Source organism: Drosophila guanche, unplaced genomic scaffold (genome assembly GCF_900245975.1).
Source record: "Drosophila guanche unplaced genomic scaffold, DGUA_6, whole genome shotgun sequence".
NCBI classification, from domain to species: Eukaryota; Metazoa; Arthropoda; class Insecta; order Diptera; family Drosophilidae; genus Drosophila; species Drosophila guanche.
Window position 1 is genome coordinate 8,487,584 of NW_022995744.1, and position 19,968 is coordinate 8,507,551.

The 19,968-nt window shown below is 41.7% G+C and overlaps 1 protein-coding gene across 1 annotated transcript in view; it reads left to right on the forward strand.

The window, feature by feature from the left end:
* The first annotated feature begins 9,932 nt into the window (after positions 1 to 9,932).
* Positions 9,933 to 19,968, forward strand: part of LOC117579510 (SCY1-like protein 2) — a 31,185-nt gene continuing 21,149 nt past the window's right edge. The window contains exons 1-2 of the mRNA XM_034265417.1: positions 9,933 to 10,070; positions 10,538 to 10,620. The gene's annotated coding sequence lies outside the window, so the exon portion shown is untranslated. The remainder of the gene's footprint in view (positions 10,071 to 10,537; positions 10,621 to 19,968) is intronic.

Consider the following 19,968-nt stretch of genomic DNA (forward strand, 5'->3'; position numbering starts at 1 on the left):
TAAGCGGGCGCTATGGAAATGGCTGTGACTGTAGAACCAGTGTTCCCAGTGGGCTACCCATAAGAAGCAGCCAGCAATGGCAACCAAAAAACCAATGTTTATTCTGATTCACAAACAGAGTCAGACCCGCACAGGGCCAGTCAGCAGCATAGACATCAGGCATCAGACAATTCAACCTTTCACTTGGCTACGAGCAACATGTTTCCGTACGGACAGCAAAACTCTGGCCATGCCGTGTGCGCTGTGGAATCGACCCAGGCTTAAGCCTAAGCCAGCTGCGACAGGACATTTAATCTCGTTGTTGTATTAGAACCGGTGGGTGGTGACCACGCAACGACACGCAACAACGACAGGAGTCCAGGAGCCCAGGAGCCCAGGAGCCCAGGAACCTTGAAAGCCTTGGAACCGAAGACCCCACAGCAAACCAAGACCCACAACTGAGACGACAGCAACAGCTTAAACTGCTTCAAGTGGCAGTCAGCCATGGCGGAGCTGGAGGTGGAGCGGGGCCCTTCGTTCCAAAGGGTAATGCCTCTACTTAGCCTGTTGCCATTGTAGCTATTGCCTTGAATTTTATTGTAATTCTAGGAATTGTTATTTCTACTTTAACAAGCCGAAACCGAATCTCAGCCCGCCATTTACAATCCATTGACATTGGTGTGTGGGCCCCCAGAGATGACGCTTCCAACCCCTTTCATCTGCCACATCGAAGTACTCCGCCTTCTCCTTCTGGATACAGAGAGGAGTGTCTGAGTGTCGTCGCTTTCTGTGGCTTGACGCAAATTGCCATCGCAACGGCACGAGAGAACGAGAGTCGGAATGCCAATGTAAATTTGGGCCCACTCTCAGCTTTCAAATGCGAGAATACCCAAAAAGTTACCAAAGACAACTCGAATTTGAATCTCTGCTCCCACAAGTTGCCTAAAGATAACTTCAATTGACCTCAAAGTGTAAATGTGCCTTTGAAAACACACACACACACACACATTGCTCAGTTTTCTCTTCTCAGGAAGGTCTGTTCTGTGCTGTTCGGTTCTGTTCTGCTCTGTGTTGTAATTGCAGGCAAGTGCTGAGCTGCTGGCTGCTGCCTGGTGCTGTATTCTGTGTTTCTCTGTAAGTTTTCATTAACCAAAGTGCTGCTCTGTGCTTTGCTTTGCTGTGCTCCGCTCTGCCACTGCTCTAGTGTCCCAAGAAATATGAGGAAATGGTCTGGCCATTGGTCACTTCGCAGCCATGCCCAGAGGAGCTTTCGATCCGTACTCAAGTTTTAGCAAATTGATTGCCGTGCATTCTCTCTCTCCTAGAACTCCTTCAGCCATGCAAATAGTCGAAATTGGTGGGATACACACACACACGGAGTGGTAGAGGAAGGGCACATACAATGTATGGTGGCATGGCAAAGAATAAACGAAACTAATTTCCGGCCAGCCGACAATCGACACAAATAAAAGCGCATCAAACCGGAAATCGAGTTAAAACGTAAGATAAAAAGCGCGCCCACTAACCTGCTCCCTCCGCAAAAGACGACGGCATGTCGATGCGCATTGCGTGACTCTAATTAGTGGCACAGAGAGAAGTGAGGCGTAACAGAACAGAGATAGAGAGAGAGAGAGAGAAGAGAGGTGGGTTACACTACGCGAATATGTAGAGAAAGAGATGAAGATAGAGGTTGAAGAGGGACAGGGAACGGATGCTGTCTGGCTGGCTGGCAGAGCTCCTTTTTGATGGGTCGCATATTGCGCAGCGAAGTTTTTACAACCGCCGCCTGCTCATCTGTGGCGCAGGAGATGGCTGGCTGGCTGGCTGGCTGGCTGGCTGGCTGTCGCTGCGGCAAGTTTGTAAATAATGCAGTTGCATGGCCATGCCAGCTACGTGCTACACCTACGCTACGTATATGTATAAGGATATACATGCACCAGCGCCCATGCCCACGCTCCCCGCAAAGTGGCAGACACCAAAGTGCGAAACTAACGATGTGGCCGAAACCACCCAAAATGTTGCACGAGTGCAGCTCAAACTGCGATTACGTTGCTTCCTGTGCGTCTGGCGTCTTGTTGCACACTCCATCTCGTGCCGCTCTTCCCTCTCTGTTATGTGTCTTGCTCTGCCCCAGATGGTATCTCTGCAATATGCATACTGTTGCTATTGCTTTTGTGCATGCAGCACCTGGGATTTGGAGAGTGTATTGGGTTTCCTTGCTAGTAGGTGACAGTGACAGTGGATGTGGCAGTGATGGGTGTGTGTGTGTGTGTGTGTGTGCACAACTACTCTAGTGTGTCAAAAAAAGTGTTTTCCTTTGAAATTGATCTTAAAAATTGCCAATATTCAGCTCTCGTGTATTAATTTGACTAATTTTGAAGTGTGTTGAGTTTCTTACTTATCTTTCTATAGTCTAACAACCCCTTATCAACCCACGGTATCCCATGGTCGATTCAAGCACCCGTCAGATAGATTTTACTGCTCAAAATTACTCACACGTTGCCCCTTGACTGCCACTGCATTTTCATGCACTCCTCCGTATACACAGACACGCATACGAATCGGAGTACTCATTTTTATGCATTTTTCAACGGATAAACATCCATTTGAGCATTCATGAGGCGAGCAAACAGAAGCCAGCTGCAGTGGGAAAAAAGATAAGCAACAGGCAGTGAAAAATGCATTTCAATTTGTGCTCTGCTTTAATACAAAGGCTAATTAATAGTCGGTCCACGTACATACATAGATAGTCTGTGTATACATATGGCTGCTCATGTGTGAGACACGCCCCAGTGCCACGCCCACATGCACTCATCCAAATGAACGACGAGTGAGGTACGGCACCGTACCCTTTGAGCTCTGCTCCTGGTTCTGGTTGCTAGGCGTCACCTCAGCCACTGCCTCTACCATTGAAGTTTTTATTAAAGTGTTTCCTGCATGAAAACGACATCAGTGTGGTAGAGTCCCCAGCTTCTAGTGTGTGTGTGTGTGTGGGGGGCTTATAAAAACACACACACAGAGCACACAGATATATAGACAGTCGTCGCCGTCTCTCACCCACAAACATTTGATTCGCTTAATTTCCGGTCTGTTGTTCCGACCAGTGGACTAATTAAAAGTTCAGACTTTATATATACTTACACTCGGAAGATATGAGAGGTCCCCAGACGAATTTCGAGGTCGCAAGAGCCGAAAATCTTTGACCTTGATGAGGGAGTCGGAGCAGGGTCACTGCCTAGATTCATATCCTCTCCCTTTGTGCGCTTAACTTGCAATTAAGGTGCAATTTTGGTACCTTTCTAGCGCATGTGAGGGGAGGAAGTGAATTCATGGAATAACTCTCAGGGGACAGAGAAAATTGTTTGCCTTTGTAAACTACAATTTTCAATTACAGTTAGTTATTTTTGTAGCTTTCAAAGTAGCTTGTAGCTTTTCTACATTTGTTCCTAAAAAAATTGTTCAAATGGAAAAGGTTACCCAAAAACACGGAAGCAAAATCAATGTCAACATTTGAACTAGAGTTCTGATGCCGCCGCCTCGCCAACCCAATCCTTTTGGCCAAAATGCCTCTGGGGGGTATATTTCCATGAGAGGAACAACTTGCGAAACCAAAAACTTAATAGAATATGATGGCGTTTGCTTTTGCTTTCCTTTTTTTTTGGTTGGCTTCAAAAATGTGTGCAGTTGCAGCGGCAGCAGCAGCGGCAACCGCAAAACCTCGTCATGGTAACCGAAAACTTGTGTGCCACAGACACACACACACACACACACACACACACACACATACAAGAGGACATACACATATGAATATGTGTGGCATGAATGTATAGCTGGGAAAATGTTAAATTATGAAACGGAAGAGGTATGCTGCCATAAGGTTAGCTTAAGCGGATTAACGAAAATTGAATTTTCAATTTGCAATTGATTGCACTCTTGGCCACAAGGAAGGTGCACGTAGCGGCTCCAAGGGCACTGGCCAAATGGAAAATGGACACAAGAAAAGGCACTACGGTCGACGGACCACCATCTTTTCCTTTCAAGTCTGTCAACCAAAACAAAAGTTGTTAATTTAATCGGGTTAAGTGGGTTTATTGATTGTCTTTGATTACGGTTACGAGTATGGTAGCTGGACCCTCTAAACAGAATTGTGGCTTACAAATTTTGTAGATGGTGTAAATCCATTTAAGATTATGAGAAAGTTAATTGAGTTTAGGCTTACTGTGTGAGAAAATTCATTCGAAAATATGAGCTATGTGGAGCTACGTTTATATTTAGCTAATCACAATTCTAGGAAACATTTGAAGCATCAAAAGTTAGTTATATTTTCCACACTACTGCCAATTAATAATTAATTAATTTTCAAGTGATTTAAAATGAATAATAAATTTCTCATTTAAATGGCAATGCAAATAGAACACAATTTAATTAAAAGTAACTATAAATAGGTTCATTTTTGATGATATATTCATTTTTTATTTACTTTTCAAATATGTAACCTCAATTGTATTTCTGAATATATCATGTCATGAATAATTCAATGAGCACATCATTTTTTTGCATATTTGTTAATATTTATGCAGATATTTTCAATACAGCCAGATGGACAATCCTCTTTTTATTAGTTAAACCTGAACCGCAAAACTTTGCTTTAGCAATTTTGTATTACTTAGAAATGATTTATAATCTAGGAATTTTTGCAATCCCAATCGCAATAAAATACAACTTTTGCAACCGCAACTTCACCTTCAGCAAGGACCTCTCTATCCACTTCCATTCCACCACCCCCCCCNTCCCCCCCCCCCCCCCCCCCCCACTTCCCAAAGGAATGTCTAGATGCTGGTTGACACTTCTCATTGGTATTCTGTTTAGTTTGGTTTTTAGTTTTAAAATAAAGGAAACTTTTGTGTCGCAAATACTTGGCAGAAACTTTTCTGTTGGCCAAGAAGCCGACAGAAGCTGACAAGTTGGCCAGAAGGGGAAGGTCTCAGCCGGTGCATGGCATAGAAATTTGTTCTTTTTACTTTATACCACACACAGATACCTGGTCCGATTGTCTTATTATTCGTTATAAATCGAATGATGGCTGCTAAACTGACTTTGAATGTCATCAAAATCAGAATATATGCAAACGAGCATAAAAAAGCTTTTTAAAAAGTCGCCAACTCACACAAAAAAAAATAAAAATAAATAAAAAAGATAACCACACGCACACACACTCACGCACATATCGGATTTTGGGATACATTTCCTCCATCCACTTCTTTCCTGTGTGTCGTCCCATTTTCCACCGAATATTTCCCTCATGCGTTTCATATAAATAAATATTTTCCACATTTTTGTTCTCCTTCTTTCTCGTTCGAAATCAAATTAAAGGTATCTCCTCTGTATGGGTGTGTATCTGTGTGTGTGTCTGTATTTCTGTGTGTGTATCTGCGTGTGGGTTTATTATGAAAATGCCATGAATTGCTCGCGTATAAAAGTCATCATTAATTTCTCTGTGACGCTTTTCTGACAACCATTTTTGGAATGTATTCACTCATTCATGAAGAGGCATCGGAAGCAGTAGCATGAACAGCAGCAGCAGGAGCAGGAGCAGGAGCAGCAGCAACAGACAGACGTCCTTCAAAGACGTAGGCAGGGACCGTCGAGAAACGCCTACTTGTCAGAGGGCTAGATTTTTTTGTACGACAGCTTGAAATAAATTTACAAATTAGGAGTGTGATACCAAATCCAATGTAGAAACAATTTGAGATGTCTCACAAATCGTAGGAGAAATCATAAAAGTTAATTGATTCCAGACGTTTTCTTATTTTCATTTACAACCCACTGGTACTTGTTGGACCATAGATATTTGGCTGGATTTATTTAAGAGCATTTGGAGTATTTCTGCTAAAAGATATTTGGTTTCATTAGAGTTTAGTTGAAGGTGAAAGCGTTCTTATAAGGAAGGGTTTCTTCAGTCTACATATATTTTATTGGGTATTTTAGAAAATAATCCTTTTGAAAACCATAAATAAATATAAAGCTAAGGCACAAATGATTGTGTAGGACTTTTTCTTTCACTTCTTTCCATTATGCATGCAAAAAATCACTGAGTAACTATCAGTCGAAACCCGCCAGAGGGCAGGACTAATTCTTGGCCACTTATTCGTTCTTTTGGTTTTTACGAGTTCATCAAAGTTCTGGTTGGTTTTTAAAGACTTTGGGCCATGTGACAGGGATAAACAAGGTCATAAAATAAAAATGCGTCGCCTCATAAAATGTGGCCAAAGATTGCCGCAAAATGTGGCACAGCTTCGGCGGCGTGTGAGAGAGAGCAGCTGCTGCAGCCGTAATCACGGAGCAGCAGAAGGCAGGAGGCATGTGGAGTTCAGAACAATGCCCGGCAGTGTCTGCAATTTATTATGCATACGCCCTGTAGTGCATATTTGTAGCGTGATAAAATCAGTTAATAGGCGCATGAATAAAACATTGCCAAACGCCCAACGCCCAACGCCCAATGCACAACGCATGCTCCTGCCGAGGCAGGTGCGAAGCCCCAAAACCGGAAACTCTTAGCCGTATCGCTTCCGCCGTGCACAACGAGATGGTGATTGCTGAAGCCGTTGTTTGGTGGCTAATAAAAATTGCTAAACGCACTGCCAACAGTCTCAGCACGACCGACAGACGGTGTATTCTTTTCACAATCAGTTTGACGGCAGAAACTAATTTACTTGTCACTTTTAATTATTGTCTGCTATTAAGCGAAGCGTAAACCCCCCGTCACAAGTCCATGTAAATCTACTAAAATACACACTGCGGTGGGTGAGCCATAGAAGATATCTGTGGGTGGCCTGCGGCTGTGGGCGGTGGGTTGATGCTGCTGCTGCTGCTGTTGTGAGGTCCTTCGCCCTTTGGATAGTGGCATATTATTAGACCATATAAATTCATGTCAGTCTACTTTCGGTTTAATTAACTTTCATGTTTGTATTACCCTATCGGTGGGTGTGTGTTTGTGTGTTGTGTGTTGTATAGGCCAGTGTAAAATGGCTTTGTTACTGCAGCTTGTTGCTCTGTTGTAATTGTTATTATGCCACACTAATGACCAGAAACAGAGAGCGAGAGCGAGAGGTCCATCGTCATGGCCATAGTCATAGCTGGCTTCTGTGGTCAGTGGCTGTCGTTGTGCATGTCCGGCATGTCGCCATGGAATTGCCCCAAAACCTAATTGTCCTGTACCCACAACGGGCGACCAAGCACACTCGGTCAATTAATTTTGTGTACGAGCCCAGAAATTAACTTAAATTCTCAAATTATTTAGCTAACAAACCAAAGCGCCTAAAACCAAAGTACGTTGTTCATGCATGAACGCATAATTTAGTTTAATATATATTTGTGTTGGACACAAATCAATCAATGTAAACGAATGTATTGGCCTGTATTCTGGTGGTTCAATGGGCAACTTCTGTAACTAAAATGTACTTGGGAAACTACTCTAAAGGAAAGATGCACTCGGTATAAATTGATTAAAAATTCTTAAATTTAAAAGGAAACTTCAGCAATATTCAAAACCGAAAATGACAGCTAAAGAAACCACAGACACATTTCTTTCAAATTCAAATTCCAACCTTTACGGGCACCCCGAAATGTATTCCAAAATTTCAGACTTGACTTGTTTTTATACGCAGAAGCGGAAACGGAAATGATTTGTTGTTCTTTGCGGCTGTTGTGGTTGTGCCGTACAAATGTAATGACTGCTCGACAGGGCTTTCAGTTTTGATTTCCGCACTTTACTTACATTGTATTTTTTGTACATATATATATATAATTTTTTTTTATGGAGCAGCCATAAAATATTCACATCAATTCAGCAGCAGAAGCCGCAGAATTAAAAACCTCAAACGAACAATCAAACGGCGCGGCACTTGAATTTTTCCAGCAAAACATATCCATAAACCTCGTACACCACTCGTATTATTTTATAAAAACGAGAACTTTGGCTGTTGTTGTATTATTTCACCTGTGAAACCCGCAGGTCGGGAGCCGGATAGCTGGCAAATAAATAGCTGGTGCATTGATGCAGGCCATTAGCCATCGCGAATGGAATTGGAATCGCTGGCATATGACCGTTTATCCGGATGTAAAGCTATTTCTGCTCACAGATTTTCTGGCCCCCGACCAACTCTCTCTGAATAAATACAAATGCTGCTGTTCCTGTTGCTTTTGCTGCTGGCTGGCTGGTGCGTGTGTGTAACGGAAAGCAAACAGCATAGAATAAACATAGAAAGCAAACACATATCGTATGGGAAAATGTGTTGCTAGACCACCACCACAATCATCTATCCATCCATCTGTATGCCACAGAAAGTATATGTATGTGTATGTGTATGTGTGTGGTGGTGGTAGGGTGCATGCAACTCAAGTGCCGCAGCTGACATTTTATCCTGCATACTTGCTGGGGCGTTATTTATAAAGAAGCGGCGGAATCAACTGAGGCAGGGCGACAGGGCAAGTGCTTTCGCTTTGTTTTGCTTTTGCTTGTGCTCTTCCTTTGGTGTTGCTTTCGCTGTTGCTTCTCCTGTGGCTGGTGCTAGTGCTGGTGCTGGTGGTGCTGCTGGTGCCACTTTTGCCGGATGACCTTACGATTTAGCCTTGCCATTAATTTTAGTGCATCTGTGAGTACTTTGCTAATTGAACAAATATTTATTAATAGCTTGCTCAAGGGGGGAAAGCTTGCTTATGGGCAAGGCCATAAAAGTTCTCATTTATCTTTCGAAATGAAATGATTACCTTAACAATTTAACGCAAAAACCCCACACTTAAATCGAAGTATCCTTAAGAGCAAAGTGTAGCACTGCTTTATTGATTCCTCCGTTATGATCGTTCATTTATCGCCCATTGCTGTGTCATCGCCATCAGAAAAGCAGACAGTAATCAGTGTTGACTAACGTCGTGGACCCCACGCATCGTCGGCGGAGAAACAATAAACGATAAAGATAAAGTAAACTTTGGAGACAGAACACAGGGGAGGTTCATGTGTGGAATAAAAATTGCCAACTAATTAAATACACCTGATATATGTGCGTCACGTTCGCGACGTTTGTCTGGCCCTCGGGAAAGAGGTCACCTGCTGATGCTGCTCTTCTTAATGTGCAAATAAAATTGCGTTAATATTCTTACTCTGCATACTAATTGCAGCCGAAGAGATACCTAGGTAGGTAGAGACAGGTCCAGCCGCTACAGGATGCTGCCTTCCATCGACACCGACTGCTTGCCATAATTGCCCCGTTTTGGAACGCACTTTTCAAATGTTAACCACCCACAACAACCCACCCACCAGCATACCAACCACCATTAGGGCTTAGGTTGAAGGCGCAACAAGCGTGAAAGTCAAATCAGCTGCCAAACGGCCTCGGTGTTCTCGTGTTCGTATTCGTACTCGTCCTGGTCCTGGTCCTGGTCTAAAACCCACCACCCATGCCCAGCCTGCCTCCACGGAAAGCCCATTTACATGCCCTTCCAAGTGTAGAACTCCACGAGTGTGACATTGACTGAGAGACCCACTTCTGAGAACCGGCTGGCGGGCTGGCTGGCTGGCTGCCTGGCTGCCTGTCTGTCCTTGCTCCGACTACCGCGAGGCCCCTTGCCACAACAAACTGTTGCTTCTCAGCTGTTCTTGGACTGGAGGCGCCCCTTTTCATGGCGCCTGCGCACTAGCCATCGCCTCCCCTTTTTAGTACATGTATGAGAGTGCGGCGCGGCTGGCTGGGATTAAAGCTGGGGACTGCTACTGGGGCTTCTTCTGTGTCGGTGTCGGGTTTCGGGACTTCCCCTCTTTGCGCAACAGTTTGGGGCAATTTTTATGTTTGATTGGTACTTTTGCTAGCTGTTGCTTCGCGGCCCCACGCGTCGCGTCGCATCGCATCGCCTCGCGCCGGAGTCAGGTACGGCACACTCAGTCTGTTTGGGGACTTCACGGCGTGCGAACGTGCGAGGATTCTGTAAGCGCGAGGATTCAACTTCATTCAGCTTCAGTGGGAAATCGACAAATCGGTGAAAAGGCATATCGCAACGGTCAGCAAACACACATACACAGGAGAGAGAAGTTTCAGGTATAATACACACGCATGCTGTACAGTGTACACCTGTATGTGCCGAGAATCGAGGAATCGAGAATAGAGTGAAAGAGTAAAGGAGATTGTGCTGCATATAAACGCGTTTTAATTATTGTGAAAGTGTCGTCGTCGTTGCCGTAGCAGTGCCGCTGCCTTTTTCTTTGTGACGACCCCAAAAAAAAGGGGCGACCCCCTGCTGTTCAGAGTCGCCGAAGCGTTAACCGTTAAATGTGCCGTTAATTTATAAGTACTCTAAAAAAATGTGAATGGATTTCGCAGCTTTTCATTTCAATTTAAAATTTGTTTAAAAAATACAAAAGTGACGATTAATTTTTGCTCCTTAAAAATCGAGCAACATAAATTGCTGGCAACTTTAATTTGTGAAATTCCTGAAACTTTTCGAAACTTTTGACCGTGTTTTATGTCATTCATAAAGGAGAGAATGTATTTTTTATATGCCACAGCTCGGTGTCGGTATCGGTCTCGGTTTGGATTGTGATTCGTGCGGTTCTTGTTTTGGTCTGTGGCATTTTCCTGGCCATTTCAGGTGAGTGAACAAATCTCGAGTGCCACTGAGAACCGAGAATAGCATTCAAACCGTTTTAACTTTCTAAAAGCTTTCCGTCCTGGCTTTTGTCTTTTGATTTCGACTGTCAAAATGCATTAAACACTCACATATCACACTCACATATATTCTCTGCCATAAAGGCAACTAATTAAAAAGTACACCACTTGGCAGTAATTTTGCTGGATTTTGTGGGTTTTTTTGTTGCTGGGAATGGGAATGGAAACATCCTCATAAAGATGCTTCCTTTGTTAATTAATTAGTGATTATGAGGAGAAATGTCGAGGACAAATGTTGATGGACAGTATTTTCTTTTAATTTGCGAAGGGCAAATTCCATGACCTTGTGGCGGGATTTTAACTTAAAGACATTTAATATTTGTGGTTTAAGAAATTGTCTCTGCAAATAACAGTAAAGTTGGGAAAAATAAATATTTTATTAGTTGTTTTTCCTTAAAGTACAATTTTCTTAGGATTTATTTCACACAGAGGCTCTCTCGAGTGTAGCATAAAATGTGAATAATAACAAAGGAAAATTCTTAAAAGTCTCAAGTGCTCCGGCTTGTTAAGCTTTAGCTTTAAATAATCCATCGCTCTGACAACATTTTAAATTGCCAGCTTTAAGGGCGAAGCTTAAAGAGATTAAAATATGAAGAATAGTGCTTTAATATGTTGAATTTTGTTTACTTTTAATTTCAGATATACATTTTGTATGAATTTAATATAAAAGCTTGGACGAGTAGTTGTCGGATAACCATTTGTTTCAATTCAATTAATTATGAGTTTACATTTCTGCCATTTTTCATACAAATCCATTAACTTTTGGTCGTGAATATATTGCAGTCAATAATTTCAATTAGTTGGCATTTGTGTGTATGTGTGTGTGAATACGTACATACTGATGAAATAAGAATACATCCATATTTTTGAGAAGGGAAAATAACATTTGTATTATAGATACACAATAGAAGCGATACCCATGGATTTCATATTATATTTTGTAAGAAAGAGAATAACAAAAGAATTGTGAATCGCAGAAGGAAATTGAATCGAATTGAATGAAACTTTTACAATGACTTATATTTGATACTTTGGCTTTTTGACATGAAAAATGCTGCTGAAGACATCAAAAATATGTTTCTTAAATTGTTGTCGTTAAAGCAGAAAAACAACCCACAAACTAATGCAAAAGTTTTGAATGGGAGAATAAACATTTTCGCGTTTAATTAATCGACCCCTAAAAAAGGGGTCCTTTGATGGCCATGATTGAAGCATTATCCAAAAAAACAAACAACAACATACTTTGCACAATTTAGGTCAACGCACAAGAGGGTGCTGCCATTATTATTATGCAACTCAATAAGCGTGCCAAAGGAAAAACAATATAATGGAAAGTGTTCCACTTCCACCCACGAATGCCCTCTCAATGCAATAATTTTTGCATCAGCCACTCGCTGGGGGTTTTTGTTGTTGCCATCTCTGGCATAAAATTTCTCCTCAAACTTATGCAAATTTCTGGCTTATAATTTCGTCTGAAACGCGAATCAAAAGTTATAAGTAGAAGCGAACGCGAAGTTGGAGGCCGGAAGAGGCTGTAGGAGTAGGAGCAGGAACAGCAGCAGCAGGATTGAAACTTGAGCATGTTGCCAATTTTGAGTGATTTTAAATAACTGCTGCAGCAACAGGATACTTAAATTATGTTTTATTTTTAGACACAATTGTAGAACAGAAAGCGAATGGGAAGAAAAGCCAGCATAATGATATAATTTGTAATGTCTTTTGCTCTGGAAACAGCGGCGGCATGGAAGTCCTCAAACTTCTGGGCTCTGCAATTTAAAATAATTTCTACTTTTTGCCCCTAAATGCCATTAAGCATTAAGTCATTCAAGGCATTGTACTGGGGTCTGCAGGAGTAGAGAAAAACTTTTAGCATGTGTGTGTGTGTGTGTGTGTGGGTCTTTGGGTGTTGTTCGCGCGGGAAGGTTGGGGACTGCAGGCTTTTGTTTGCAGTTTTCCCTCTTCCTCCTGCTGTTGTGCTGTTCTCCTCCTGGTCTGTGTCTGGTATTTGTATATTTATGGGGAGTGACTTTGTGTGTGTATATTTTTTTAGTACTGCATTTATTCACGTAATTGGGTCCAGTCGGTGTTGACGAAAACAACACATACAGGCACACATTTTTAGCGGGTTCCTTGCACTTTTTTCACAACTCTTTTATGGTTATTATAATGTTGTTCTTGCTGTCACCTAGTTGTCAAATGAAAAATATTACGAATTCCTATCCAGGTTTTAGTTTTCAGTTAAATTTAGCAGTATGCCAACTAAGTGATAAATTTAAGTGCATGTCTGGGGGCCCGCCAGCCCGTTTGATTAACTGTCAGTTAATACTTAACTGGTTATTACGACAAGGTACCCTGGTGCCTGCTTTGACAGCAAGTAAAAGCCTTTATTACGTTTTTAACCATATTAAAATCGTACGAGTTCAAGTCTCCAACAAACACAAACAACATGCATGGCCTTTGAACGGGCACGTAAAGGAGCTACCGTAACTGCTTCTACTCGTGAATAACACAATTTTCCCCTGACAATTCCGCTCGATTAGTTTTCCGACATGCACACTCTGAAAGCTCTCGCAAATTTAGCTGGCAGAAACTATATTTACCAAACATTTTTGCGTTGCACCAATTTGCAATTCATTGTCGCCTGGCAGGTGGCTGCATTTCTGAAATTCATTGTTTTCCATGAAAATTTGTGGAAAATATTTGCCATTGATTCTCCTCACCACCCGACACTCGACACTGTGCTCTGTGCCCACAATATTAATTAGACTGCCATCTCTTTTGGGGGCCGGGTAGGGATCGAAAATTGAATATCAAAAATTGTTCCAGCAGTTGGCCATGCCAACCCCACAAACATACATTTTTCGACAGCCTCGTATTCATGAAATGTTTTGCTGCTTTCTGCACATTTTTTTGCTGGTTCAATTTTGTTTTGCGAAAATTATGAACTGTGTGTTGGGGCTTGCCACTAGTCGGAAAATTGCATTGCAATTGGCAGGAAAACAAAGTCTCTGTAGGCTCGCACAGCCCATAAATGTGCTATTGGGGCTTGGGCTTGTGAATTTTGTGTGCCTTAGTTGAGTTTGGGGGAATTCATGCCTGTTATATGTCCGTGGCGAACAGTTGTCAGGACCCTGAAATTCTGCGCATATGTAATACTTGTTGTTAGCAGAAATAACAAATATCATGCATAAATAACTAGCTATTAAAACCATGTAAAATGTATATGCGACTTAAATTAAATTACAATTCGAATCGATGGAGAAATGTAACCAGATCTTACCTTACAAATAGTAGACTTTACATTTTCGACATTAAATACCAATTGCAATCAAATCCCTTTTGAGTCAAAGCACTAATTAAATCGACACAAAAGGCATACAAAAGCATTATCCAAAGACTAGATTTAATTCCGCTTTGAATGTTGGCTACAATAATATTCATTTGAATTCCAAATGAATGCGATTTCTGGCATATGCTGGGTCATGGCATATTAAATTTCATGTTGCGTGTGCACTAATAAGCAATTAAATTCAATTTCCATCCAGAATGGCATCTGCATAGTGGCGCGCCCGTTGTCTTAACGTCGTGTTAAAAGGCGCTTCGCCCACGCTTCGACAGCTCGTTCTGGCTTTGGCTTTGGCTGCTCTTGCTGCTGCTTAAGATGTTAAATACCGGAATGGAGCCGCATTATTGAAAACTGATTACTTAGGACCCGAACCGGCTGGCCCCCCAAAAAAACAAACATATTAACGCAGTGAGGCCTGACTTTGACGCATATTGGCCGTGGCAATTAAGCCGCCTAGCCAAACATGGTAACATATTGTGCTCACGCACGCGGAAGAATAACAAAAGCAGCAGAGGAATCGCCACTCAGTAGCAGCTCTTCCCCCAAAAACTAAACTAATTGCCCAATTCTTCTTAATGCGAGACGAGACCATCTTCAATGTGAAAATATTGTTTGGCAGTAGGCAGACCACAGCTTCCTTGCCATTATAAAGGGTTAGAAGTGGGTATCTAATATTCTTAAGGGTTTATTTTCTCTTATTATTTGGGCAATCCTCAATGCATATATACAAAGCTTCTAATTAGTGTTTCAAGTGCCCTGTGGCTGTTCTGAAATGAGCTTCATAACTTGTTTTCGGCAAGTTGCTCTGAGGCAACAATTTACAATTCTTGGCGGCCTCTTGTATACAATAATTATGCCACAATTGTGTTGCTGCTTTTGCTGGTTTTGCTGCTGCTGTGGAAGTTGCAGTTAGCCACAATTCAATTACAACCGCTCGTCTGCAACACTTAAGCAAATGCTTAAGCAGCTTTTGTTTCGATCCCCTCACACGACACTCAGCCCCGCACACACAGCTCCATTCAATTTTCAAGTGGATACTATGGAGGATAACTAAACAAATTACGCAAAAGATTTAATTAAGCAGCCCGTAATGCCTCAGTGACAGGAGCAGCAGCAGCAGTAGCCTACAGTGGGGGGTAGGGGACGTAGAAGACGCAGCAGCAGCAGCAGCAGAAGCAACAGCTCTGCTCCCTGGGCACGTTTCACGTGCCGTATACGTAATATGCAAATGTGCGCACTTGGCCCGAGGGCACCCACCCAGGCAGGGAGAAGAGTGGGCATGAGATGGCGGCCATCAAGACCAATGACAGGGCAGGAGTATTGAACTCTGCCCCTTTAAGAGTGTTACATGGACAGAGAGTGGGAGGCAGGGAGAGAGCGAGCAATCTTCTCAGTTGTATAAGATATTAGGACATTTCGAGGCAGAGTGAAACCACCTGCCAGAGGCGTAATTAGCTGGTAAGCAGCAGCTGCAGTTGCAACAGAGCGACCTCTCGAAAGAATGCCATGGAAATGCAGCTGCTCTAAGGCATCCGGGGAATGGAAATTTATCCATCCTGATGGCAATTCCAGGAATTTGCTTTTGGTTGAGTGCGGGAGGAGCAGAAGCAGCAGTAACACCCTTGAAAGTATGCGATGGAAATGTGTCCAGTTATTACAACGCCTTACAGCAGAGATGTCTGGCTGAAGAGAGAGCTGCCTGACTACTCGTATCCTTCGTTTTCGTGTCACGCAACCAATACACATCTGTAACAGTGGCTTTTGTCTCCCCTCCTCTGTCTCTCTCTCTTGGACGAGGCGGACAATAAACGAGGCAAATGCAAACAAAAGATGGGGCACAGTCACAGTGGCCCTAACTGCCACACACACACACACGCTAGTCCTGCTGTCATGTGTGTGTGTGTATGTGTTTATGGCTAAAGGGACCATCATATAGTTCTTTTTTTGTTCTAATTGAGACATCTGTGTGCCTCTGTGTGTACGTGTGTTTGTTTTGGCCACTGTGTCTGTTCGTTTCAGTCCTGTTTGCCTGTATGTGTGTGTGTGTGTGTTTGTGTATTTGTCTTCAATCAGCGCTTTGCTTGGCAACATGATGCTGCTTTTGCTGTTGCCTCCTTTGTTCTACCTTTTGTGCCGCATCTTCGTCTGACTTTGGGCTAAAAATATTTAACGCTCTGCAGAACCTTAAATGCGTACAAATACACGCACACAAACACACACACACACATACATATACAATTTGTCAAAAATATAACATTCAACAAAAAACGACAACAACAACAGCAACACACAAATCTCTCTGCTTCTTGGTGGCCAAAAATAATTCTCGCGCGCTGTGCCATTTCCTTTCGTTCTTCTTTTTTTTAAGATATACACAGGAGGGTACTACGATTTTGAATAGATGTTTGTTGTTCAGTTGCATGAAGTATCTGTGTTTGATCGTAAGAAAAGTTTTTTGTGAAGATAATTTCTGCAACTTTTAAAACAAAATTTGAATAAAATCGCAATAATTGAGATAATTCTCAAGTAATCATAGCTATAACTTGCTCCGAAAGTGGATCCAAAGCTTCTGCACCGGCGTATTTATACTTTCTCTTGTGTTTGTGTTTACGAAACGCTTTTATCATTTAATTTTGGATACTTTAGTCCGTGCCTGCGTCCTCATCCACAGCCGCGTCTATGTCCGTGCTCGTGCTCATGTCGCAATCAATAAAATCGGACCGTGCCGCATGTCCACGTATCCCAGCTACGAGCTGCTCGCATTAACAGCTTTCCACTCTAAGCCCCAACCCCCACTCTCCCACCGTCCGCTGCCTGCTCTGAGGTGCGCGAGGATAGCCTTTATAAAATTTAAATTGAAATTAACAGCGATTTTGCCCGCTAACTTTTTCAATGAGATTTATTAGGAACTTGATAGCAGGTCAATGGATAAGCCACTACCATTAAAAACTCGCACTTCCCGCTAATTAAAGTTGGGACTCGCACAATCGGAAAATAGAATAATGATGGATCAATACGGGTATAGCATCTTCCCATTTAATGTCGGTCTCATCGTATTTTATAAGCCTGCATTTTTAATGGGAATTCTCTGAAGTTAAAATAAATTAAATGAATTTTATTCCGACAGATAGACAGATAGAAAGAAAGAATATATGGATTTGGATTTGTTTCTGCTGCTGTTGCTGCGATTTTATTATATTTATTCAGTTTTGATTTAATTCCTGGAAATTATATCAAATACAGTATATGCATTTATTACCCTTTTGCCTAATCTATTTGCATTAATTCTCGTTCTTAAACGAAACAAAAGCAAACCAAATCTGTACAAACTTTTATATTTGCAGACATTTTGATTCACCGAATGATCTCTTTATCCTAACTAGTTGTTATTGAAAAAAAATTTCCACACGAAAGAAATAAGAGATTCTTGCCATAAATTTCTTTTAACATTTTTTCAACTAAATGATTAAATTCAGAATAAAAATTCCATGGACTTATTGCGAGTAGATTACAAACGGAATACCATAAAACCGAATCGCATTCGTTCGCCTCGCTTAACCGTCTTAAATATTTAAGCTTGTTTGTCCTCGATTGCGAAATGCTGACCTAGAAAGTTACCACCGCCAATCGGTATACCGTCGTGCCCTCGTCCTGTGCTGCTGTCCTGATGTCCTGCTGCCATTCTGGCTGTCTGTTAGCCATCATCGGTCCGTGTCCGGTGTCGCCATTCATTTGTCCGTCTGTCCGTTCTGCCGTCTGCTGCCGCCACCTCTCGACAGTTGGAAGTTTGTTCCGTTTGAGTACAGACACCATTAAGCACACAATGCGGCCAAGTTTCTCGGCTCTCATATTTTATTTATTTACCATCAGCACAATTTATTTAACGTAAAAATTTCACGCTACTTTGCCCTTATCCCAGATCCATGGGCCTTAGTCCTGGTCTCACTTTTCTGGGAAATGGCAGGAAAAAGCCAAAAGGTAAATGTTTTCACTAAATAGTTTTACGTTTGCTGGAAAATTTATGTACCCTCGTTTGTGCCCCCGTGCCCCCCGCCCGCACAGCCCTGAGACTTCCTTTGACTCTGACTGCGAGTTGTCTCAAGTCGATTTGCTGGCTTTCCGACCGTTGGGTGCCTCTTACCAAAATGTTTACCGCCCTTGAATAATTCAGTGCACAAAGAATGTAAAGACATACATACACCATCCGAAAAACAGCAGACAGACTGCTGGGGCTCGATGTTCCTCCTCCTCCGTTGGGGAGTGGGATGGGGAGTGCAGCAACGTGTATGCGACGTGCCTCGTGGCATGAACAGGGACTTTGACACATGTTTTGCAAGTCAAATTGCATCATGTTTCCATTTGGCCAATTGCAAAATACATCTAAAACTATTTATGCAATTTAATTGACGCTTTTTCCGCCAAGCTTTATGTTTATTTGTCATTTTCCTTTCGGCCCTCTGCCTCGTCGCAATTTTCAGCAATCAATAAAGAGATTATGTGTTGAGCGTATTATCATAAATTTATGAAAAGTTTCCGTCACCTCTCTTTACAAAACAAACATTCCCACAGACATCTGCATTGAATGGACAGAAGCTGGTGGCAAAACTCATTTAACTTTTTAATTGTGCAGTTTTGTGTAAAGCGACCGAAAGAATGGCATGAAAATGAAAGCAAAAACTCAATTTATATTTCTAGGACAAGCAACGAATCCGAAATGCTCTTTATATACAAATTTGTATGCTAACGTATCAATTGTTAAAACAATGCTTTGAGTGCAGTGAATCATGGAATCGAATCGCTATTCAGATATCAATTAATTGTGAAAACTATTCGATTGTGGCGCAGCAATCTGTGTGTGTTCTTTTGATTGCAGAATTTGTGCAGTTCATTTGATAAAAGAGGTTTAGCAAAAACTACACATATTGTCCCTCTTGTGGAGCGCTTAATTGGTGTATGCTACAAATTGTTGGAATGTGCTTAATGAAAAACCGAAGATATTTTTCGATAATATTTGGGGCGTTTTGCATATTCGTCGAAATTCGTTTTGTTTGCCAATTAAATATGCCTTTAATATGGGTTGCTTTCCGTTGAAATATAAATTGCATTAAAGTTATGGTATTATTAATGCAGAGAGAAACTTGTAGCAAGCGAAAAATTTGCACTTAATTATGATTATTAAATATTTAGACATTAATTTGGTCAAACAAATGAATTAACCTTTTCAAAAGCTGGCCATAAACAAATGGCCAAAGCCATTGAAACTCAAAATCAAATAAACATTTTCAAATATCAGCCACAAATATGTAATTAATTATTAGCTTATTATTATTATGTTTATTTGCAAATTATTACTAAATAATTTCTATACTCTGATTCTGGGGCGAAAGTATGAATTTTTCAACTCATTTTAGCAGCAGCAGGGGAAATAGTGGAAGATAAATTAAATTATTCACTGCACATATTTAATTGTAATTAATTAAAGCTTAGCTGTCACACATTTTCGACTATCGGTAGATTTAAACGAGTTAATCAAACTATTTTGTGTACAGTTACAAGAGAATAAACTCAATCATTGGATTACATATTCAATACATCTCTGGCAGCAATTGTATTTGATTTGTATACGTTATTTTAGGCCTATCAACGACACCGCTATGAAAATACATTTGGTTTTCCTCGCTGATTCGCTCTAAATGTATGGGACTCTTGGGCTTTCAGGTTTCAGGAACCCTCGCTTTGCCTGGCACTTAATGAACGTATGAATGAAACACACAAAAGTCGGGCCGAGTTGGGTCGCATAAGCGCATTAAGTACCAGTGCAATGAGGTTTTTCCTGGCTTCGTGCTTCGTGCCTCCTGCCTCCGGGTTTCATTGTCGAGCCAACCGGGCGTATGAGCATTGTGAAGTGGCCGCAATTAAAGTGAA